This window comes from Mesoplodon bidens, assembly GCF_964165515.1.
Source record: "Mesoplodon bidens genome assembly, chromosome: 18".
Taxonomy (NCBI): domain Eukaryota; kingdom Metazoa; phylum Chordata; class Mammalia; order Artiodactyla; family Ziphiidae; genus Mesoplodon; species Mesoplodon bidens.
Genome location: NC_138175.1, coordinates 10229944 through 10254006, shown reverse-complemented (window position 1 = coordinate 10254006; position 24063 = coordinate 10229944). Strand labels below are relative to the sequence as shown.

Below are 24063 nucleotides of genomic sequence, written 5' to 3'. Positions count from 1 at the left end.
CAGCTTAATGAACTGAATGTGCTAACTTACGTACATTTTGAATAAATATTAACTAAAGAGATGGGATTCATCACATCGGTTTCCAAACTGTCCAGTTTGTTGGTGTTGTCGAGATGCCTACCTTTACAAGTGTCCTTTTATTTCAGTAGTCTTTGCAAAGAGTCCTTCTCAAAGTATTAAGTAGTATTTAGCTAATGGTTTAAAAAAAACCAAAAACACCTTTTTTTTAATATTAATAAATGCACAAGAAAAAGCAATTTACCCTAAACTCTAGATCTGTGAAAATTGGTGTGTGTGTATGTGTGTGCACGCATATACAAGAGTGTGTATTGTTTAGCTTGTAGAGTATAGAGGATTGTTGAATTTTAATGGTGTGTATATAGTTTTGGTCCTGCAGAGGGGGAAAGGGAACATTTGAAACTCATGACATATTTTGCAAATCTGGGGGAATCTGAGGTTCAGAGAGATTAATATGCCAGCAAGTCACCTTGCAGGGAGTGGTAGGGCTGACTGCAAACCCACAGCTGTCTACTCCTAAGCCCCATTCTTTCTGCGTATAGAAGACTGCAGGAGAGTGGGGAAGAGAGAGAAGGCATTCTTTTAAATTCAGAAGTCCATCTGAGATTCATTCACTTGGGTGTTACTCTCTTTACTAAGGCAGGAAGTAGATTCATGAAACCTGGAAGTAGTTGAAAAATGAGGGTTAGAATTAAAAAAAAGAAATCCAGTTAAATCAGGGCACCATTCTGGTTCATTGAAGGCTTGTTCTATATTAAAGAGAAACAAAAAACCTTATTCTTTGAGTGTTTTGTAGACTTAGCTTTTCCCTACAAGTCACCTCCATTCACACACTTCTGGAAGTTTCCTTCTGTGTCGAATGGTGATAACTCACCCAAGTCCTGGGCTCTGGCTACAGTTTCTTCCTCTGTCTCTAATGTCACTCCCCTCTGCCTTCTTCAGAATCTATTATATGACCTCCAGATCTCTCTTCGACTCCCTGTATTACCATTAGAAGACATCTACACTGGGAAATCGCTCAGTTCCTGTTTTTGATTAATATTTTATCAGCTGCAAGAGGAAATGGTATTCTATAGCAACACTAATAAGTAATTGAGCAGATGAGATGTCCCTGCTAGCTTTGGTAAAAAGTACGGGCAAGGTTACAAGCGAAGATCCTCGGGATAATAAAGTCAGGTGTCTGAAGCGAATATCTGGTGGGGTTAAAATCTAACACTGGTGTGCGCAGGAGTCAAGCACTAAATCCTTCCCTGAGCAGTGGCTTACCCATTTAATTTATTGACAGTAGTCATTGCAACAGTAATAATTGCTACCTTCATTGAAAGCCACATATCTAAAGCAAAGGAGCTAAAATGTTAATTCATGTAGTATTTTATATGCACCATTATGTATAAATTCAGGGTTATTCAGTGGACAGCTGTAGACCGGATACGCTGTAGAACCCAGCAAAGGCTGAGAATTCCGCTCGTCCTGCTGTATTCAAATCGTTCGAGAAGAGAGGAAGTACTATGGCCAGCAGTAATAATACCATTCGGTAATTACCAAATCATAAATGTTTGGGGAGCTGAAGGTCACGGGCTTAGTAGCAAGTGTAGTCTGTCCTGACGCATTTCAAATGTTTACATTCTCTATCCGGGTGGTGGTATTTTAATTCTGACTGGACAGTCTGATGGGAGGAAAAAGAATTATTCTTCCATATTTATTTTTCTTCATCTTGGGTGAAAAGCCTTTTTGTTGTTCGTAATGTAGTGGGGACCAACCTTCAGTCAATGGAGATGATTCCAGCACATCAGTCAGGCTTCCTTGTACAGAGACGTTCCGTTTTCCCTCATATGTGGTGTCCGGCGTGCGGTGTCTGATTTACGAGAACATGACCCTCAGGCCATCAGAAAACATCTGCCTGTGCTCTCCCTGCAGGAGGCCAGGTCTCCTGGGAGGCCCAGTCTACAGCCAGGAGCAGGACTTTTAGGCTAAGAAATTGCAGATAAGAGCATATCACCATTTTAAGAAATACCAGTGGATTTTTTTTTCCTTTCCTTGAGTATTTTATTAACATATGCTACTGTACTCAAGCCCAGTTCACTCAGGCTTGTGTTTCTTGTTCATCACATGGGAACTTTCGTTAAATTGTGGCAATTCCAATCTGTGTGATTATCAAGCTGACAGCAAATAACGCAAACCATCTTTTAGCCTGCAGTCCTCACTTTGGAAATCTCTGATGCATTTGGGCTGACTCCCTTCTCTTTATAAAGTTACCATGTTTATTGCTAAGGTAATACCTTACCTATGTTACCATTTTTATTTTTGCTTTTTAAGGGAAATTGTCGTACGCCTGACATGGGAACCAGGCACAGCTGTTAGGGATGCAGCCACATATGGTAACTCTTTTTTTGTTGTTTAAAACTGTTTTCCATCACTTTCCTCTCAATCTCTCTCTATTAAAATCCCACTTAATTGGTAACATGTAATTATTTAGAGATTCCACATTTGTCCTTTAATGAATTATTAGCATTTTAACAAGTAATATTTAATATCTATTAGTGGTAGTTAACATACATGAATTACTTAATTTCTTTTGACAACACATATGTTTTCTTATCAAGCCAAACAGAAAATATTTGCCTGCAAGAAATAGTCCTTGTGGTTCTTGCTTTGTAGTCAGGGACCGAACATGTGAGTAGCAATGCCTTGCAGCCTCCACTGCATTTTGCAGGGGACAGTGGTGAGGAAAATGCCAGCAATATGTTGTTTCTTTTTAAACAGTCTTCCTCACTCCTAGGACCCAAGAGGGCTAAGGGCAGTGGTGTGCTGCAGTGAGCATTTAACTCCCTGGAACGTGTCACAAGGTGTACAAAGGCCACATCTTCCAACTCCTCTTTCTTGTGTCTGGGCTTGAGACTCACCAGAAGTTTCAGGAAGATGAGCACTGCTTTAAGAAAAAGGTCTGAGGGAAAAAGTATAATTCTTTTCCTTCTAACTGGAGATATAAAAATCATATAAGCGTGATGTATCATTTGATTGGAACATTACATTTTATAGTCACAGAGCCCATGTGTCATCAGGTCTGTCTCTGACATCCAGTAAGCGCTTCTGGCCTTTGTGATTTTTTTTTTTGTGTGTGTGTGGTATGCGGGCCTCTCACTGTTGTGGCCTCTCCCATTGCGGAGCACAGGCTCCGGACGCACAGGCTCAGCGGCCATGGCTCACGGGCCCAGCCGCTCCGCGGCATGTGGGATCTTCCCCGACCGGGGCACAAACCCGTGTCCCCTGCATCAGCAGGCGTACTCTCAACTACTGCGCCACCAGGGAAGCCCCTGGCCTTTGTGATTTTGACAAAAGTGCTTCCGTGACAGTATTTTGGCGCCTGTGCACATGGCCCTGGGTGTGAATATATGCTTCCGGGTCTGTGCTGGAGCAAAGGGATGGAGCTCAGAGCACCCGGAGGAAGGGCCCCACTCCACCAAGAGTGGAAGGAGGGACCGGAGGCCGAGAGGAGCAGGAGCGGGAGGCGGGTGCCGGGTCGAGTGAGGGCTTCTCACCGCTTCAGGCCCCCTTGCTCACCTGGTAGCCTTCCAGGTGCCGGTCGCTCTGGATCCTTATATCAGGAAGCATGGCGGCAGTGAGCCATCCGTCCTCTGACCATCGTGAATAAGGACACCAATGCAAGGGGTCAAATGCAAGCGACCCCTCACAGGTACCCATTGAAATAGGAAAGGTCCCAGCACCACTGTGTAACATGCCAGACCCAGTGCAAAATGAACGTGGGAGGGTCCAGCCAGGGGCGGGGAAGTTAATCTCCCCTTGCCCTGGGCCCAGCATCCCAACCTTATGTGGACAGGTATCCTCCCAAGGATTGCAGCCTCCACCCTGGAACATACTTGGGACCTGGATTAGCATGTGCAAGCGGGCCTTTTCCCAGTCGTCAGCCAGACACAGTGTGGTTCTGTCAGCCCAGGACAGGGCAGGGCTGCGGTGGTCATGACCTCTGGCCGTCCCCACCTCCAGGCCCAGGCTCCCTCCAGGAGTGAAGGGCCGCAGGGCGTTTGGTGTCTGCTGCTGGGAACACTTGGGATAAGGGTGACAGTGGTCCCAGGGTGGGGCTGGGAGGGAAGGGCTGGCCTGGCCCACGGTGCAGTGGGTAGAGAGCAGTTGGCCTAGAAGCTGTCCCGGGGGGTGGTCCTGAGGGCGCAGCAGACAGACAAGAGCTGACTGCAGACGCCGGTGTTCCATCGGACCCCACTTACCAAGCACAAATTCAGACGTAAAATTATTAAGCATTGCAAGATGGCGACTGCAGAGCATTAGGGCCCGAGCATGGGGCCCTGGGGACCGCCCTGGCTCTGGATCCCAGGAAAGCTAACCCATGGTGTGCAACTTGCAAACATTTCCAACTAATGGCTTCCAAGAGGCCAAGTCACAGGCTTGTGAATTTAAAGGAAAAGCTTTTGGTTGAGAATGTGACATGTGGCTATTCTTATTTGGAAGTGAGTTTGAAGCAAATCAAAATGTGAACCCCTCCCGCTCTTGGTGAGGTGGATGTGTGACACGGGTGTTAACATTTGTTGAAACACACAGAGCATATATACTTTAAACGGATGCGGCTTGTTCTATGGAAATTATACTTCAACACAGTTGACTTAAAAAAAACCACTCTGTGGGGATGAAATACTCTGTGGGACCTGAGGACCACAGTGACTCAACTCACCCTTCTAAGTTGGTGGCAGAAGCATCCTTTCCATCTGGTTTGGACCCCTTAGATTAATCAGCTTTAACTATCTTTAATTATGGATTTTTTAGTCCCACTATGTACCTGATATAACTTAATATTTGTTATTACATTTAATTGTTATAATAACCCCATGTAGAAGGTATTCTTTTGTCCAGTTGGGGTGGTTTTGCCCATCAGGGGACCTTTGGCAGTGTCTAGAGACGTTTGTGGTTGTCACATGCTGGCGGGGGGGTGCAGTGAGGGAGGGAGGGTGATACTGGCATCTAGTAGATCAAGGCCAGGGATGCTGCTAGACATCCTCCAATGCACAGGATGGCGCCCCCAGGACCAAATGCCAGTCGTGCCAAGGTTGAGAAACTGCACTCTGATCTGTCCTGAAAGATGCAAGGTGATGTCACAGGATGAGTAACTTGGAGGGGTGGGGATTTTAACACAGCCCAGTAGTATTTCACCCTCGTTTACTCTGGACAGTTAGGAAAGAATTAACGGCAGAAGATTGCCCTCACCGTCACCCACGTAGAAATCGCTCTTATTCAAGGTGCTAATTACAGTGTTTTGTTGCCAGTGAAAACGAGAGTCAGATTTCATGATTGATTCATGATCATTTTAAAATTAATGCTGCTGTTATCACACAAAGCAGTGGTAAGTGGAGGGGAGAGAATTTTTGCTTTGGGATCCTAAGTCAACGTCGCAGTAAACCCCCAGCAAACCCATTTATCTCAAGCTTAATGCTTAGTTTCTTCTAAGCTCTTCTTAGGTGCCTTTCGGCTTTTTGACATTCTTTGGCAGTGGTAATTTATTAATTGATTTTTAAATTTGGGTTGTGAAAATGAACTTTAGTTAGGGGTTTGAGGAGAATGGAATGGCCTATTTGTTTTTTAGTAGCTGGTTTTTCATGCTTAGCCTTAGGGAGCAGTAGAAGTCAGATAACCTGGCAACTAGGAGGTCTTAGACCCCCAGCTTCCTCACATCACTGATGAAGAATCAGTTGCTCAGAGAAGGACTTTGACATACATTTTAATAAAAATCACTGATATTAAGTGACCCCCTCATCAAATGTATCCTAACATAGCCTCATACAGATGTGCTCACCTATTGAATTATTTGGTGTTTGTACGTATGTTTTGTTTTGTTTTGTCTTACATTTTACATTTTGTTGGCTTGTTTTTTTGTCCCATGGCAGTCTGATGAAGGCTTCTCAGAATGTTTTAAAATATGTCCTGTAAAATACTTGGTATAATAAAAGGCACCAATTATACTTAGAGTTCTGTCTGTGACCCCAAGGCATGTATTGAAGCAAAACCACCATGTGATGTAATCATAGTTTTAGAAATCAAACTCCAAGAGAAGTTTTATGGATGTTTCTATGCTGCTATCTGAAATTCTTCGCCCTGTAAACTTTATTCTGGTCCAGCTATTGGTGACAATAATGATTTTTAATATTTATAGACTGATTATCATATTCTGGTTGCCGTGCTAACCTTTTTACAGCATTCATCTCATTTCATTTTCACATCTCTATAAGGTAGGTTATGCTCATTCCACAGGGGAGAAAACGTAGGCTCAGAGAAATAGCATTCCAGTCCAAGTTTGGAACTAGAATTTCAAACCTGTGCTCGGTCTTCATCCCTTCTCAGTCAGTTGTCTTCATTTCATTAACACTGATTGTATTTTATTTCGGTGTGGTTCTTTGGAGTTGTTTATAGCTTAGGAGTCTTGGCATATGTTTATTAGAGAAACTTCCTAGGTTCCCAGGAACCTAGGTGCTGATAGGCTGAAATCAGACAAACCAAAACAAAGATCTCCATTCCGCTTCCCAGCCCCAGTGCAGACTTCAACGTTCAGAAATCCTGGGTGTTTACCTTCAGGGACAGCGGTAGGCAAGGGCAGCACTTCCATTCTCCAAGATGGACAGTTTCATCAGTGTCTCCTCTGTGTTCCTCCTTAGGATGAGAAGGAAGGGAGTGAAACCCTTTTCCAGACCTCCCTTAGGTTAGGATGGATCAGTTGACTACATTATGCAGCCTGCTTGGTTAAAACAATCAGACATTGGGAATGTGATTATTAACATTGCTACCTAATCTAATACATTATTATCTTACACCAAAAGTTATCTTTTGTATTTTGCTACCATTTCTTTCAGTCTTCCCCAAATATCTGAAGCTGGATAATTGGAGACAAATTGTTGAAACTTGCCAGTTACAGTGACTTTTTCAATCTCTTATTGTCCACAACCTCCCTGCCCTTGTTAATAACTCTCCTGGTAAAATCAGGTAATGGATTTCAGTTTAGATTTCCAGGTACAAGTGTTTCTTTGGAGGAAATTAGTAGCAGAGGGCTTCCCTGGTGGCGCAGTAGTTGGGAGTCCGCCTGCCGATGCAGGGGATACAGGTTTGAGCCCTGGTCCGGGAAGATCCCACATGCCGCGGAGCAACTGAGCCCGTGCGCCACAGCTGCTGAGCCTGAGCTCTAGGGCCCGCGTGCCACAACTGCTGAGGCCCGTGTGCCTAGAGCCCATGCTCCGCAGCGGGGGGCGGCCACTGCAACGGGAAGCCCGTGTGCTGCAACTAGAGAAAGTCTGCGTGCAGCAAGGAAGACCCAAAGCAGCCAAAAGTGAATAAATAAAATAAATAAATTTATAAAAAAATTAGTAGCAGAATACATTTGAATGTTGAGTAGCTGAATTTAAAAGAACATGGTCTAGGTCTTCAGGCCCCTGGTTTCACTGTTATGCATTTTTATGTTTTCACAACACATTGTTCTTTTTCTCAAGGGAACAAAGCAGGACTCAAGTAATAGATGGATCTATCATCCAGTCAGTCCCCACATTAGGAATGTTTTGCAGAAGTTAAGATAGCTAACAATAGGCATGGCCTCTGTTAGTCAAGGAATGCTGGAATTTTTTTGTGTGAATTTCCTATCTATAGAGGAAAGGGCTTCTTAAGGTTAAGAAAGCTTTGTGAAGTGTGACATGCCCAGCACAGTACTATAAATTATGGGTATACACATCTAACATCTAAAAAATATATGCTTGCAAATACAATCACACTAATACATGCTAAACAAAAGGATACTTGCAAGTGCAAAAAATATCAGTCAAAACGTTCATTGCCCCCACCCTTCAAAGAAAATTACCTTGAACACTGGCTGTGTCTTTTAAACTTGGATTTAAATCAGAACCACGTGAAGGTGCCTATTAGAAACGCAGATTTCCCTATTCTGCTCTGGGTCCCTTGAGTCAGCCTCTGGAGTTGGGGGATGAGCTGTCTACTCTTTCACATTTCACCAGGTGGCCATGCTGAGTATGAGAGGAGCTGCTGCCGCTGCTTTTTTTTTTTTTTAAATATATTTATTTATTTTACTTATTTATTTTTGGCTGTGTTGGGTCGTCTTTGCTGAACGTGGGCTTTCTCTAGTTGCAGCGAGTGGGGGCTACTCTTCATTGCGGTGTGCAGGCTTCTCTTTTTGTGGAGCACGGGCTCTAAGCGCGCAGGCTCAGTAGTTGTGGCATGTGGGCTCAGTAGTTGTGGCTTGCGGGCTCTAGAGCACAGGCTCAGTAGTTGTGGCGCACGGGCTTAGTAGCTCTGCAGCACATGGGATCTTCCCGGACCATGGCTCGAACCCATGTCCCCTGCATTAGCAGGCAGATTCTTAACCACTCTGCCACCAGGGAAGTCCTGGGAAGAGCTGCTTCTGAAATAAAACTTGGGGAAAGTGGGGCACTCCATTTGGATACCTCCATGTAGAAATGGGTAGGTAATTGATAGAAGTGCATATTCTGGCTTAGCCTGTTTAATTTTCTTAAGAGGTTATTAATTGTCCCTCTGTTCATTTAGTTGCCAAATGTTCATGGGTTCTGCCTGTATTTGGCAACAGAGCATATCTGCACTGGCACCTCTTGCCAGAGGTTATAACTTCAGGTCCCTGCACTCTAGTATTGATCAAATGTCTACTTTACCTGCAGAGAATCCATCCATCCCTTTTTATATTCTAAAATTGATCGTCAGGACAGGCAAGATCACCAGGAAGCAGGATACTCGAACCACACGGTTTGGACTCACAGCTGGTTGTTATCATCTCTTTCACTATACATGGAAAACCAGCAAGGGAGAGGAGAGGGGCTGATTCAAGGAGGGCCTCTTCTCTGGCAGCCCGTTGGTTTCTTGGGGTTGATGTGGTCAAGTCCCGGAGCTGTTGGAGCCTCTTATGGACCAGGTGGCCCCCATGGGTGGGAGCTGGTTGGCGAATGACACAGAGATCTCCCTGCAGGCAGCATTCCATCCTTTCCCCCTTTGGAACAGACAGAGGGGTCGCTTATCATCAGGCACATTTGGTGTCTGAGATTCCGAATGAATGAGTAGCACAGCTAATACATTATTTTAAATTTATTTATTTATTTGTTTGTTTATTTATTTATTTATGGCTGTGTTGGGTCTTCGTTTCTGTGCGAGGGCTTTCTCTAGTTGCGGCGAGCGGGGGACACTCTTCATCGCGGTGCGCGGGCCTCTCACTATCGCGGCCTCTCTTGTTGAGGAGCACAGGCTCCAGACGTGTAGGCTCAGTAGTTGTGGCTCACGGGCCCCGTTGCTCCGCGGCATGTGGGATCTTCCCAGACCAGGGCTCGAACCCGTGTCCCCTGCATTGGCAGGCAGATTCTCCACCACTGCGCCACCAGGGAAGCCCCAAATACATTATTTTAACAGATGTTCGAAGGTGAGCTTGAGTATCTGAAATACTTCTAGTGTGAGAGGCTCTTCTGAATGGCAGACCTGCGGTTTTTCTCCTCCCCGAACATGGTCCTTCTGTTCTAACTCCTAACTCCATTATCCCTAAGTCTACCTCCAACTCATCTTTCAGGTGTCAGCTGAAATGTCATTCCTCCAGAAAGCCTTTCCTTGTGTTGGAGGACTGAGTTGGACCACTCCTGAGTTTCCATGCAGAACTTTCCAGATCCCCGTCACTCTTAGCATACTTGATCATCTTGCTTATCTACACGTGTGTGTTCTCCATGAGCCCCATGAGGGCAGACAGGCATCAATCTCATTAACAGTGGGAACCCTGGTGATGAGTGTAAGATCAGATACAAAATAATAGCCCTACAAATATTTGCCAAAATTAAAAGATGAATGCTCAAAAGGTGGATATAAGCCAGTGTTGTAATTCAAGTCATTAGAAAAAAATGTCAACGTTAGAATCGTTGAATCTCTGAGTTAGAAAGAGATTTAGAACTGTCTGCCTGCTCCTGATCTAAAGTGTGGACGTCCCAGCTATATGGCTGTTCACACTTGGGCAGGAGGCTTCACCTCTCTGAGTCTCTTCTTGTATCAAAATTGGAAAAATCCTTCCTTCCCCAGAATATTATGAAGATTAAGTCAACCAATCAGAAAAAATCAGCTTGCACGGTACCTGGCACGATATAGGTGCTAAATAAACACTAACTGGTTTTTGTTATTATTGATATAAATCCCGCTTGCATTTTTAAGTCCTAACTCATTGACGCAACCAACTGGAAACTGTCAAGATACCCATGGTGAAAGATGGCCATTGTCATTTCCCTGGTGACTCAGTTTTGATTTGGGTGTCCACAGCATTTAATTTCCACCATTAAAAAAAAAATTCAAAATGATAGCTTGGGCGTGATTTGACCCAAGAGTGGAAGAGAACATGGCACAGGCCAAGAAAAGCATCCTGCAATCTTAGAAGGAAATTCAGGTGCACTGGAAGGATGACGGCCCTATGTGGAGGCCAGCTGTCACCCGCCCTTTAGTCTAAAACCGCACGTTTTGGGAGCATGCCCTGCGATATTGTTTTATATCGTGACTATAGACCACCCCCTCCCGAACCCCCAAGTTCATGTCAGCCGGGAGAAACTGCATTGCTAGTTTATGTCTCATTCTCTGCCTCTCCCTGTATCATCTCTTCCCTCCCTTCATGAAGCCAGCATTTCCTGGGATGTCTTGTTCCACAAAAAGAGGCTGCAGATGGACAGGGTGTGCTCAAGGAGATAACATCACCTGTTAACTCTTCCTCCGCCATCAGAATCCGAATGATCAGTGATGGGGCCCGAAGCTGGATTAGGTCTCTCATGGCCCCTTCTTTCTGAGTCTGGGAGATGGATTATATGGGTAGCTACTCCCTGCTTTATCTTCTCTCCACCCCTTCCTGCAGCTCTGACGACTCACCTTTATGGTTTGGGAGCTAATTGCAGGATTCCATTTCTCTAAAGAGAAGTCAGGAGAGGAGTGCAACAGATACTGCTTCCATAGCTCTTTATACACACACACACACACACACACACAGTCCCCTGGAAACAGAGGGGGAAGGGGACATTAGGGACCCTCAGAAATGAGACTTCATTTGTGTCTGATGCTACATGCATTTGTGTCTTGATGCTTCATTTTTGAATAGAAGGCCTACCTTGGCTGGTATCTTCTGACTGTCGTTGAATAAGGGCAATTGAAATGACCTCTTCTTCCCAGTAATCATTAAGTATATGGTCTTTGTTATGATGCACCTTCAGGAATCCTGAGAATGCTGTTTCCATGGGCAGCCGTGGCAGAGGAAGAAAAGAATCAGACGTGGGTTAGAGGGAATCCATCTCTATCACTTCCCCCAAGGTGTGACCTTGAGCGAAGAATTCGGGCTTGGTAGGACTGTGCTTCCTCAGTGGTAAAGTGGAGACGAGAAGCTGGGCGTGGACTGGGACGCCCCGCAGGCAGAGTCTCGTGTCCGGCACAGCACCTGACATACGCCGAGCGTTCAGCGAATGGTAGCTCTCAATATCCTCTGTATCCTCAGCGACAGTGGGACCCCTCCCGGGGGCGTTCGCAAGTTTATAGCTCATTTCTCAACTGCCCACCCCTGTGCCTTGTATACACTAGGCAGTCATTAAATGCTGACTGGCATTATTATCCGTAAGTTTACCATACACGCAGCCTGACATAAAACGTTGTCATCAGACATTTTTCCCCCGTGGAGGACACAGGCGTTTGAAAGTGTCATTGGGTGTGCTTGGGCCCTGTTCCCCTTGCTTCCGCTTCCACTAAATTCAGTTTTTAGTGTAAATATCTTATCCTCCTGGAACTCAGTGTTTTCATCCGCGGTCAATTTCAGGGTCTGAGGTTCTCAGCCAGATGAATTCGTGATGACTGAATCCTTCCAGAAGGAGGGTGATCTTTCCAGTGATACAGAAGCTGCCCCCGCTCCCCCCAGGCCCACGTTGCCGGCCAGTCTGGGAGGTTGCAACCTTTTGTCCTTTCAGGAACCGGCTGCCCAGGTGACGCTGGGATGCAGCTTTGCCGCTGAGCCACGCGCTCCCTGCTTCAGGCCTGCTCTGTGTCTTCTTTTTCAGCGCCTTCCCGCTGCTCCTATACATCCCAGTGCAGACAGCATCCAAGGACAGGGCTAGGCACATCCTCCCCTTCCAGTCTTACCGTGGAATCAGTGCAGTCCCAGACCACCCAGTGCAACCCCAGGCAGGCACGGGGTGGGTCCTGCTTAGCCAGCTAAGGCCTGGCTTCTGATGCTGAAGGTCATGATGGGGGAGGGAGGGGAGAGCAGAATGATGACAGTGAAGAGGAAGAGTAGATGACTTGCCTCTAGACTGTGTGGATTTTCTTTTCTCTTTTAATTTTCACATCTGTGTAGTCTGATCAGATTTCTCAACATAACAACACCAGAATCCTCTTATTGGGCACTCTGTGCTGGCTGCAGACCAAGTCTTTTAAATATTAATGTCAGTACCTTCCCTTCCTTCCTTCCTTCCATCCATCCATCCATCCATCCTTCCATCCATCCATCCTTCCATCCATCCGTCCGTCCGTCCATCCGTCCGTCCATCCATCCATCCATCCATCCTTCCATCCATCCATCCATCCACCCACCCACCCACCCATCCACCCATCCTTGCATCCGTCCATCCATCCATCCTTCCGTCCATCCGTCCATCCATCCGTCCACCCACCCACCCATCCTTCCATCCATCCATCCATCCATCCATCCATCCATCCTTCCTTCCTTCCATCCGTCCATCCATCCATCCGTCCATCCGTCCATCCGTCCACCCATCCTTCTATCCATCCATCCATCCTTCCTTCCATCCATCCATCCATCCATCCATCCATCCATCCATCCATCCTTCCTTCCTTCCATCCATCCATCCATCCATCCATCCATCCATCCATCCATCCATCCATCCATCCATCCATCCATCCATCCTGCCACTTAATCCTTAATCCCCAAACACCCCAGTAATAAGTGATGTGCATTTTCCAGGTGGGTACATAAAGGTTTAGGATATAACCTTTCCTAAGCCATACAGTTCCTATGAACTGGTGGAGTCGCTTTTCCCACTGACTGTAGACACTGAGCCTATAACCGCTGGACCCACTGCCTTTCAGCTCAGCAAACTGTCGTTGTTGTCGACCTCATTGCCATTATGTGATTTACCTTTTCTCTTGTGTCTTGCGCTCCGACTGACATGGGGAGCGGGGGGAGGCTTACGCCATGTACCCTGTAACTGGAAACAAATCCACCTATTAAATAAAACCCTATTCATACACAGGCAGGGAAAGGGAGTTCCGTTATGCTTTGCTGTTGCAACTGTTTGGGGGACTGGCGTTCGAATCAGGACCCCCATTGCCGCAGTCCATGTGGGACAGGGGCAGGCAGGGATGGACGAGGTTTCCTTTTGACTGGTGAAGGGGCTGGATTAGGGCAGCTGGTCTTGTATGGGTTTGGAGGGGGCGGGGGAGGGAGGGTTAGCATCGTCTGCCATGTGGACGGCACTCCAGAATGGAAATCTGCTGGCCTTGGCCTTCTCAGGAAGGCTGTCAGAGGCCGAGTCAGGGCCCGCTTTTCCCATTTCAACAGCCCTGGCCTATCTCTTCGGAGCCCTCTGGTAATCAGTAAATGAAATTCACCTTTCCCCCAATTCCTGAAAACTGAAAGATGAGGGTTGAGTCACAGGGCAAATCCTGAGCACCATCTTACTTGAGCACGGGAATTTCAAGCTGCACAGATGGGGGAAATTATTTTATTTGGGCGAACGCATTGAAGTTTGGCAGTTACCTGAAAGAAAATTAAGTTGCTGATTGCAAGTCCAATTCTCTGGCCTTCTGAAGAAAATAGATTGTAATCTTTAATTAATCTATCACTCACCCTGAAAAAAAAAAAAAAAGGCAGGGGTGCAGGTGAAGCAGGGGGAGAAGTGTTCATATCACATTTATGTTGGGTGGCCGGGACCACGTTGCCCAGATCACAATATCTAGGCACTGCTGCCAGCACTCTGTATGTTTACTTTTTTTTTTTTTTTTTTTTTTTTGCGGTACGCCGGCCTCTCACTGTTGTGGCCTCCCCCGTTGCGGAGCACAGGCTCCGGACGCGCAGGCTCAGCGGCCATGGCTCACGGGCCCAGCCGCTCCGCGGCATGTGGGATCTTCCAGGACCGGGGCACGAACCCGTGTCCCCTGCATCGGCAGGCGGACTCTCAACCACTGTGCCACCAGGGAAGCCCTGTATGTTTACTTTGGTTGCATATTTTAATGTCCCCGTGAGTCTTAAACCTCTGTGCGGTGTACACGAGGAGGCCTGGTGTGTGCACTTCGGCCCACGGTCTTCCCCATCGTAATGAAGATGAAATGGCTCTAAGGATGACCTTTCCGTGCCTTTGTCTGGAGCTGGCCCTTCTCTTTAACTAAACTCCTTTCCACACACACGTGCTGAACTCCTGAACTCCTCATTCCCTTCCTGAGCTTATTGCCCAAGCTGTAGTTTATCATCCCGTGCCTCCAAAGACTTTGTAGTTTCCTATGCCCCACATGGAGATAGAATTTTTCATAACCCTTTACTAGTTATAAATTTGATTGTTAAGGGGCCGGGTTAATCTTCTTTTTCCTACCAGCATCTGATTTTCCTCCAGCTCAGGGTGGAAAGTATAAAATATGTCACCTGATACTGGAGGATTGTTTATTTCTGTTCATTTTGTCCCAAATGGTCCCTAAGAGGTGCTTTTGAAAAAACTTAGCTTGTTTCTGTGTTTCTTCTGTTGCAATTTCCTCCATTCGCTGAAATAGACGGGTTGGACAGCAAGCAAAGCCACGTCCTTTCGCTGGCGGGACTGGGCTGAGGGTAGAGGAGTGTTGGTAAGGAAGCACTTTGGAGACCACAGAAGCACCTCGAGACAGGAGTTACGCTTGTGTCGCAAAACATTTAGAGAAATTGTACCCCTCGCATCTGGTGTTTGCCTGTCTCATAGCCCTTTAATTATATGGTGTTGAAATGGTTTCATTTCTCCTCTGGTTTCTCAGTGTATGGCACATAGTAGGTGCTCAATAAATATGTGTTGACCTGAACTGCGGCAGTTAGGTTGGTAATCAGGTGCACAGTCACGCAGCTCTCTGACACGAGGACTCATTTCGAAGCCTCAGCGGGCCTCGTTCTACTCCCAGAGGATTTTTGCGAGGTTTCATTGAAATGCCTCGCAAACACTCAGCGCTCTGCCTGTCTGCTCGGCATGTGGTAGCCACTCCTGTCACAGAACCTATTGTAGTTCAAGAAAGAAAACTCATGGCATTATTTAGGGGGAGAAATTGCAGTAGAATTTTAAAGAGTGTATTTCTCTTCCGGTGAGCAGTTCTGCATTGATAAGAAGTGGGCACAGAATAAATGCAAAATATTTAGCTAATTCCTGTTGACAGAAATAGAACTTCAAGTCCAAAGACGTTATATTTTAGGGTGCACACAGATGCCTTTTGAAAAATTTCTAAACTCTCTTCCATGTCTGGAAAGATTTGCACATGCAATACCTGTACACATCGTACTTGCAGGGGCTCTCTGGGAAATGAAATTTCTGCGCTTCGCCAAAGCATGTTTTCCCTCTGAAGAGAGGCAGCTGGTAATTACAAATGCTAATGTTGGGGTGAGGTGCAAGAGATAATCTAACACAGGCGATGACCCCCAGAATGTTTATACTTGATGCTGGAATGTGTTCATTTTCTTTATCTTGCTGTCAATGCACCTCTACTGAGCAATTTACTCTCTCTTCATAGATAGGATCAGCTCCAATAGAAATTTATAACACCACACTTAGATTTAAATACACACATTTCCCAGTTCAGAGGCTTTCTGGTCCTAGACACACACACACACACACACACACACACACACTCACACACTCACTCCAAGCCACATAGCAACCTAAGAAGTAGAGTCAACAGTCCTTCTTTTCTGCTTCCACCAACACAAGTTCTCTGGCTTCTGATCCGTGGTCAGTGTCTGTCTGAGAGAATGACATATTCATATATGTAGATATGTTTGAAAAAAGCAAAACAGTGACAACAGACAGGGCTAATATCCCATAGCAGGGAACAATGGAAAAGAGAATCACAAACCCAAAAGTTTTTATATGTCAGTTGTGAAGGGTGATCATTTATTCATTTAAGTTCAATCTTCACTCTGAGCTTTGGTACCAGACATTACAGTTGTGTTGCTTGGAACATGGTTCTCCCACATACGTGTAATGTGTGATATTCAAACACGTTTCCTGACTGCAAGTATATTAGTCCTTGGTCATGGGCATAAGTGGTGTCCTTGAAAACCACTGATCTGGGGTAAAAGAAGCAAAGAATTAGCTTTGTTTTTGGCATACGAACAAGACGTCATTTGCCAATTGTTCATTCGTGCCGATGTTCACTACCATGTTCCCTGACCATGGAAAGTACCTCCGTTCACATCTGTGTGTAGTGGGTCCTCTCCAGGTTCTGATTATTATTCCCTGTCTGAGCAGTGAGTTTCTGTGGGTTCCTGTGATACCTCACTTATTTCATCCAACGGAGATTGTTATGAGAATTACGTACCCCACTGTTACACAGTTGATCTCTGTTGGCTGAGTGGGTCGGGGTAGGGGTGGAGTAGATAAAATTAATTTAGACTTTTGAAACACCTTTGAAAATACTCAGAGAATGTAACATAGTTTGAGAACTTCAATATATATACGTGTGTGTGTGTGTGTGTGTGTGTGTATTTTTTTTTGGCCATGCCACACGGCCAGTGGGATCTTAGTTCCCTGACCAGGGATCGAACCTGCGTCCCCTGCAGTGGAAGTACAGAGTCTTAACCACTGGACCTCCAGGGAAGTCCCAAGAACTTCAATTTATTTCAAGTGTAAAAAGCAATTCACAGCATTGCCTGTACTATCTAAAATCTACTTTTGTTATAAACACACACACACACATAGGTACACACATAGAAAAAGACTCTGCAAGAAACACACTGAGCTATCTACAGTGGCTCTGGCTGGATAGGTGTAAGTTAGTTGTTCAAGGATAAGTTAATGAACTTTGTCAGATAGCCATGGATTCAGATTCTGCCCTCCTGACTAATTGGCTGAGAGATGTGACATTGGATACGCAGTTTAGCCTTGGTACCTGTCCAAGCCCTTATCTGCAGAGTCATTGCTGTAATAGTACCTGCTTCCCAGGCTCATATGCGAAATGTACCAGTAAGTGTTATTTATTGCTGTTTCTGCTTTTTCCTCCCTTCCTTTTCTGCATTTTCTCCTTTCGTGAACGTGTATTTCTTTCGTCATGTGAAAAATAAAAAGTTAAGTTTTTTGTTTTGTTTGTAAGAATCAGCCAAGAACTGGTGGGACTGTTTTTCACAGATTTGCATCTTGCTTGAAGCCAGTTAACAGGAAGCCGCTCTAAATGGGTTAGAAGAAGTGTGAATCAGGCAGACCCCAGCTCTCCACCTGGGTTTAAAAACTTCATGGTTTTTCTAGAAGTAATGCTTCTTAGACCAATCTCCCAATTTCCTTCAGCACTAAATGTTTCAGGATGTGAGATGTAGGTGCAAATCACCCACCGGTACACCTCAGGTCCTCCCGTGAGGCTGGCTAGACGATCCTACCCAGTGACCTCCCGGTGCCATTTTCCTGAATGTGGACACTTGGGTAAGGATAGAACCCCCAACTTTGTATGAGGTGATGGACTCTGTGTTCTTCAAGCTGGAAAACGTAAAATATCTTGTCGAGTGTGAAAATCAGGAAAAAAGAGTGACCGTCCGAAGAAGGCAGGAGTGAACACTGCAAGAACTTAGAACAAACCTGTGTCTTCGGTTACGCCTTGAGTTTGGTCCCAGGTTCCCTTATAGTTGAGGCTGGAAGCAAACCACGAATGTCAGGGAATGAAAACTATGACCCTCAAGCCAGTCTGCAAGGGTGAATGTTTTCACTGGAATTGAACTTCGGTGGGTGCCTACTTCACAGGTCCACACATGAGGCCTTGGGTAATCCAGCAAGCAAAGTTGTGCTCAATTGCGACTTTATAAAAGGCACAGAAATACAATTTCGAATAGACAATTCTTATATCACCCCACCTAAACTGACATAACCCTGAATCATAATTCAGCGAAAGCATTTCTGTAAGAAGGGAAGATAATAGACTCCAGTGCTTTCGTTTTCTTTCTTTCTTTCTTAATGCAGGGAAAGTCAAGATGGGATGCTCAGTTACAACCCAAATGAGGGACCTGGGAGTCGTCAGAATCTAGTCCCAGAGACCGTTAGCCAGACCAGTAGTGAAATGATAGGAGGACAGCAAAAGCAAAATAGCAAACATTTTTTCTTTCCTGGTACAAAAGTATATGTGTGTGCCGTGTGTGTGTGCAGATAAGGGTCGTGAATGGGGAAGGGATGCCATTTAAACACAGTGCACCTTTTTTATTCCTTGCTCACACTATACGCCTGACGTGGTCTGGCAGGGTCCCTGCACACACGGTCACTCAGGGACCCGAGCTGATGTTGTCTCCATTGTCCCCTAGCTGCACCATCTGGCACACGTGGCCTTCTTGTTCACCCCTGGACATGGTCATGACAGCAACTCTGTGCTTTGGTTTGGAATGTCACCTGTCACCTCCACTCAACAGCCTGTTGGTCAGAACCAATCACCTGACCTGTGGAAGGTGGGAATGTATAATGTCCCCATGTGCCCTGAAGGAGAAGAAAACCGGATGTGTGTGCGCATTCTGAGTCTTTACCCAAACGATGCTCCTTTTGCCTACAGAGAAATGAGTGAAGGGGCTAGCCTGTTGCTTAATACCACTAATCTTGGGAATAGAGAAAAAGACATGCTTTTGTTCAGAACCCCATTATACTAGACCTAGAGGCTTATTTATAACGTATCGAAGGAAATGCCACCATATGCAGGGAACAGTGAATTTAGGAAACTTACACTGGAAAAGCGTGCGTGAAAAGCCACTTTTGAATAAAATTAAGATAAATTTATGAGCAGTAGGTTCACAGTGAGGTGACTGAGATTATCTTCCTGATTTGAGGAGGAAGATCACGTCCCCTCGTGAGGTGTTTCTTGGTGTGACAGATGCAAACTAACGTGTGTTGGTGTGAGGGTAACTTTTCCTTGGTCTCACACACTGTAAGCTCTTATTAAGGTAAAAGAAGCACTTGAACCTGGAATCCACAGGCTTTCAGCAGAGGAATGAGAATTAAAATATCTTAACGACATTTTCATTTTAAGGCAGTACTGTCATCAATCTTATAGTCAAATGACAACAGCAGACATCTGGGATAGCAAAAATGCCACTGTTTCAGTTAGGTCTTGGTTCAAGTACATAAAACAGAAAACCTAAGTCTGGCTTAAACACTTAAGGGCTTAAAAGAAGTCCGTGACTAGGCAGCTAGTCCAGGACTGACTTGATAGTTCTGTTAAGGCATCAAAGATTCCTCCTAATTTTTTCTTCCCTCGTTCTCAGCCATTTGGCTTCCATCCTCAAAAGATTGCCTCTTGATCCAAGATGGCTCCTGGAGCTGCTACATTTCGTTCCATTTCAGTTCCAAGCCACAGAAAGCAGAAGGGAGGGGGAGGCGGAAGGAGGGATGAGCCTTCTCACTGAGTCAGCCCCCTGTAAGGAGTTTTCCCAGAAGCACAGCTCAACGCTCATGTCTCATTGTCCAGGGCTGGGTCACATGACTACACCTAGGAGCAAGGGAGGCTGGGAAGCAGTTCTGTTTTGTTTAACTGGGGGCATTACTCCACTGCATCATGAGCCTTCTGGGACTAAGGAAAGGCGGGGGATGAGTATTGTCCGTTCTCTCCTACTGTACCTCTCACAAGAATCTGCTTGGTGTTGGTGCTGAGGGCTGCCACCCACAGGGCTGCCTATTCCCCTGGAGAACGAACCTCTCCCACACCTGGCACAAGATTCCCAGATATCTATCCCCAGAAGGAGACTGAAAGCGGGGGAAGCTTATCTTTGCAACCTCTGTCCGGACTTTGTATACATCTCTTCAATTTTTTGATTCCTCCCAGGAACCTAATGGTGTCTTTCCCAAGTCCTGTGCTATAGTGCCTGCTAGGCTTGCCCTCCTGCCAATAGCCCACACTCCCAACTTGGCATGCCTTCCTTCTTTATTCGGGCTATCCCACTGGTCTCAGGTAAAAAGAAAACAGTTAAAATGCAGCCATGTTAATTAGGATGCCCATTCCTGATACTACTCAGCGGACATTTTCCACTTAGAAGGTGCGTATTTTGTGTAATTTCAGGTATTGGGGCTAAAGGAGGGAAAGATGGAGTCATTTTGGCTCTAACTAACAGAAAACTCCATTAAAAGTAGCTTGACCGACAACCAGCATGACAAAATGTATTATCTCACATCAAAAGAAGTGTGGAGGTCAAGCAGTTTCAGATTTGGTTAATTCAAGGACTTAATCTTCAAGTCCCTAGGTGAACTCTGACTTTCCACTCTGCTTTCCCCAGCACATTGGTTTATCCTCGTAGGCAGGCTCTCACCTCATGGTCGCAAAATGGTTGCCCAAGTCCCCGGAATCACTTGCAGATAACCATGACCAGAGGCAGAAAGAGATAAGAATGTGCCTACCTTGTGCACCATTTAAAGAGGAAATAACCTCTTCCCAGGCGCCTCTGCCAATAGAACCTTCCTCATGACACATGGACCAGAATGACATCACGTATCTGCCTGTGTCTCAGCAAGAAAAATGAAAGCACCACAACTGTCTCCCACAAGTTAAGACTCCTCCTTTGGGCCTGGGAGGGACCTGGAATTTTGTCAGCAAGAGTGAAGGGAGGAATGGTAGCTATCGAGCAGGCAGCCAGTAACCTCTGCCACGGGGTCCTCCGTGGCATCCATACTGACAACCAGTCCCCTACGTGTGAGAACGATCCTCCTTTTCAGCATCAACTCTGAGGGTCATTGCTTGGCCATTGAAACTTCTAGCCAGCGCCTTCCACAGAGGTCTGGACCCTGACATGGAAACTTTTCAGTGGTTGCCAAATCCTGTCCTAAGTACTATATTGAATGTACCCAATCCTGAAAGGCCTGGAACAGAAAAATCTGGGGCCAAGGACAGTTCCCATTATTAAATCCTCAGTGATAACTGAGGCTTTAAGCCGGTAAGGCCAGACCTTAGCTTTTGTGCTCCCTGGGTTGTGGAGGGAACATCCATCCTGGAAACAGGCACCTGTCAGATGCCTTGGATATACTGACAATACATTGATGAGAATTGAATGCCTGTAAATTGCGTAGCTCCCGGGACCAGTAGGTGCCCTTTCTCGCTGCTTATGAATCAAAAATGCTGTTTATTTGCGTCAAGGACAGTTGATACCTTGATCATCAATAAACTAGCGTTTCAGCAGCCTGCCATAAATTTCTTGTCAAATTAGAACACTGTGATGAAAGATAATCTGGACTTAGACTTACATCCCTTCGTTTTAAAACCTCCAGTAGTAAGGCTTGGCGGTTACTACAGTAAGAAAAGCCTCGCAAGCAGAAACCCACATTTCCTTTCAGGAAAGAAAACTGAGGAATTAATTGATTTGCATTTTTTGACCAAGATCTGGTGCAGGCTCTTTCCAATGAGTGAAAAATTGAGTTTTGAGAGCAAATATTTTAGTAAGGATACGGAGAACTGATACTAACATTCTCTCTGTTTATAACTGTTAAACAGTAGACGTCTTTCAATAGTGCTAACATTTATTAATTAATAATAAAATCTGACTCTAATAATGCAGTTGTGGTTATGATTTATTGACAGCACTGTGCTGATCACTTTGGTCCGTTATCTTACTTATTTTCCCAACAGCCTTACTAGGTAGCTATCATGTCCCATTCACAAATGGTTCCTCATTTCCCGATAAGGAAACCGTGGCTGAATTAAGTGACTGCCCAAGCCTGAGAGCTGCGGAGTGGCAGGGCTGTAAGAACACAGAACTGAGTGGCATCAAAGGCATTTTCTAACTCACTGCAGTATACAGTGGGTGCAAATGAGATTATTAAAAACGAGATTATTTCTAGAATAAGGCGATGACCTAAATGGGAATTCGGTTTTCATTCTCATTTTAAGGATTCTCTTGCTAAGCAGATACCAAAGAATCATCCGTGTGTGCTGATTTCCAAACAGGCTGAGTCTCAGCTCCCCAGGACTCGAGACAGTGGTTTGATGAGACAGTGACTTCCTTCCCACGGACAGGCCAGGGGGTGAAGTTTACAAGAATCAGGAGAGCTGTTTGGTCTAAAGGACAGTCCAGGTCCCAGCACAGGGAGACAGGAATTTTGTTAGCAGGGGTGAAGGGGGGAGTGATGGCTTCTGAGCAGGCAGCCAACAGCCTCTGCCACAGGGGACTACCTGGTACCCGTATTGGCAACCAGTCCCCTACATGTGAGAACAAGCCTCCTTCTGACATCAAGTTCCAGAGCGTGGTTCTAAGAGGAAGCCGTTACCTGCTTGACCACTGTGGCCTTCTGCTTGTGGACTGTCTGCAGATTGTTTCTAATTTCCCCCAGGCATAGTGAGGGTGGAGAGAGCACGGCAATGCCCAGTGGTCCTGGTTGGCCATCGAACAATTCTTGGCTCCCAGCTCTGGAACAGGCTCTGTATTAGTGTGCTAGGGCTGCCCACCACAGACTGGGTGGGTTCAGCAACCGGAATTTGGTTCCTCACAGTTTTAGAGGCTGGAAGTCCAAGATCAGGGTCATGGTAGAGTTGGTTTCTCTTGAGATGTCTCTCCTTAGCTCACAGATGGCGGCCTTCTCGCTGTGTCCTCCCACGGTCATCCTTCTATGCGTTGGACACCTCCCTGGCATATATTCTTCTTATAAGGCCGCCAATCCTATTGGAGTAGGGTCCATCCTTGTGACCTCATTTAACCTGAATTACCTCTTTGAAGATAATTTAAATTAAATTATCTTCAAATACAGTCACATTGAGGGTTAGGGCTTTAACATATGAATCTGGGAGGGACACAGTTCAGTCCATAAGCCCTCCATGCTGGGCATGAGGGATCTTAGGATCTTATGGTGAATCAGGAAGAAACAGTCCATACCCTCCATCAGTTTTCAGGAAAGAGTGTCTTTTTTTTTTTTTCTTTTTTTGCGATACGCGGGCCTCTCACTGTTGTGGCCTCTCCCGTTGTGGAGCACAGGCTCCGGACGCGCAGGCTCAGCGGCCATGGCTCACGGGCCCAGCCGCTCCGCGGCATGTAGGATCCTCCCAGACGGGGGCACAAACCCGCGTCCCCTGCATCAGCAGGCGGACTCTCAACTACTGCACCACCAGGGAAGCCCTCTTTTTTTTTTTTTAATCCCATAATTAAATAATTGCTAGATGGTTAATGATATGACAAAGGGTGTAAGGTACTAACTAGTGCAGTTTAGAACAGGCCACTCTCACCTTGTTTAGGGGTAGAGAAGTCTTCCCCCAGGAGGAGGTGAGGTTGGAATTAGGCATGAAAAAGGGAAGCAGGCTCTCAGGTGGGAGACAGGCCTGGGACCAGGAGGAAAGCAAGCAGTAGGTGTGATCAGGGCTTTAAGGCACTGTCCTGTATCCAGCAAGTTCCAGCAACTGAAAGGCAGCCTGCGTGGCCCATGCCTGGAAAATGGGGGTGAGAGATGGTTCAAAAGAATAGTGGATCCATAGTTGCATCACGTTGTTTGTAATCACGTCTAATGCTGTGGTATTGCAGCGAATTTGCTCAGGGAAAGTTTGTGATTCCGTTGCTTACATCCTGTGTGTTGAAACAAGAAATTCTCCAAACTTCTAGGTCCCTAAGACTCAATCATGAACTTACTTTAAAAACATCAGTTCCTGGGCCCCACTCCCCAGAGATTCTGATTCGATCCATCCAGGATGGGGTCCAGGAATCTGCATGTTAAACAAGCCCTTCGGGTTCTTTTGGTGCAGATGGTCCAGGGAACACGTTTTGAGAAAGTCTGATCTGCTTCAGCGAGTGTTACCTAGAAAAGCCTAGAAAAGTTTGGGCATAACCGTTCTTGCAAAGAATTACCAGAC

The 24063-nt window shown here is 45.8% G+C and overlaps 1 protein-coding gene across 1 annotated transcript in view; it reads left to right on the top strand.

The window, feature by feature from the left end:
* The window catches only part of WWOX (WW domain containing oxidoreductase), a 983360-nt gene that overhangs the window by 364842 nt on the left and 594455 nt on the right, over positions 1–24063 (top strand). The gene's annotated exons all lie outside the window — the stretch shown is intronic.